The following is a 1359-nucleotide window of genomic DNA, read 5'->3' as shown; positions in this document are numbered from 1 at the left end:
GGCCGTGCAGGGAAGGGGAAACCCGCAGTGAAGACGAGTCTGACCGGGCAAACCCCTTCCTGCCCCGTGCAGCGTGGGGCTGAGCCCGCGCGCCGGGGCAGACCCTCCAGCCAGGACCCTGCGGGCTGATCCCACAGCAGCATTGGCCCAGCCCGTCCTCATCTGGGTCTGGGCTGCGCCCGGCGCCTCGGGCACGGGAAACCCCCTCGCGCGTGGAGCAGCAAGAGGGGAAAGCGGTCTCCCTGCCCCGCGTTGTGCCCAGCCCTGGCCGGGAGCATCCTCCCCAGTGCCCGCGCAGCCGCTGCCTGCCCCGCAGCGCCGGGGGGCGGGCAGCGCCGCTGGGCTCGTCCCTGCCGCCCCGCCGCACCCACGCGCGGAGCCTTCCTGCAAGCTGCCCCTCACAGCCCTCGTCCGGCCTGATGAGCGCTTCCTGCTCTGGGCGGTGGGGGCACAGCACGGGACGAGGGACGTGGTGAGGGGAGAGGGAAGAAGAGCGGGAGCTGCCTGTGCCTGTCTTCTCCAGCCACGACCCTCCGGGTTTAAGCCCAGCCCGGGCACGGGCACCGGCACCGGCACCAGCACAGCCCAGCCACTGCCTAGCAGGAGCAGAAAACTCCTTCCTGGCCCCACGCAGCCACCAGCAACGCCCAGCAAGAACCAGCAAGGCTGCTGGGCCTTCCCCATGTCATCCCCAAGGGATCGGGGGGCCCAGCCCAGCCCAGTCCAGCTCTCGGCTGCACTGGGTGACAGCAGGCAGCTCCCGCAGGCTGCAGGGAGGCTCCCAGGGGCCCTGGAGCAGTTGGAGGCTGGGGCGGCCCCAGGAGCTGGCTGAACTTCTGTCCGTGTCAGGATTATCATTACAGACCCCAGGGATGCTTCTCCAGCCCCACTGCCGCTGGTTCGCCAGAGAGGAAAAGAAACCAAACAGAAATAAAGAGCTTGTATTCACTGTCAGTACGACCGACTGGGGCTATGCCAGGGCACACGTATCCAGACCTCCCCCAAAAACCTGCCTCTTCCTACAAACAGGGGGGAGGTGGCAGCCGGGCAGGCCCCCTGGCCGGAGGGGTCAGGCTGGGCATGGCCAGCTCCTCCTGGCTGCAGCAGTCAGCACCAGGCCCCAGCCCTCACCCCCAGCCCCTCTCCAGCTCCCGCCCCGGTCCCAGGTGTGGCAGAAATGCCACCGTTGGTGCCCCTCTCCAGAGATCTGTCTCTGCCAGTGTGAGAGGCTGGTGTTGAATTCCTCAGGGTGGGGTATCTTCCTCCTTGCCCACATGACAAAAGCCTGGTGCCTCCGATGTGGATTCTCTGGTCACCTGGGGGGGAGGGGGAGGGAAAAGCCCCGCTCGCTGGCCCGGG

General features: G+C 68.0%; 1 protein-coding gene across 1 annotated transcript in view; it reads right to left on the bottom strand.

Annotated features, from left to right (window-relative positions):
• Window positions 1–1359, bottom strand: part of LOC102369347 (long-chain-fatty-acid--CoA ligase ACSBG2-like) — a 45851-nt gene that overhangs the window by 38673 nt on the left and 5819 nt on the right. The gene's annotated exons all lie outside the window — the stretch shown is intronic.

Source organism: Alligator sinensis, unplaced genomic scaffold, assembly GCF_000455745.1.
Source record: "Alligator sinensis unplaced genomic scaffold, ASM45574v1 scaffold206_1, whole genome shotgun sequence".
In the NCBI taxonomy this organism is placed as follows: Eukaryota; Metazoa; Chordata; order Crocodylia; family Alligatoridae; genus Alligator; species Alligator sinensis.
This window is presented reverse-complemented; position numbering and strand designations above follow the sequence as displayed.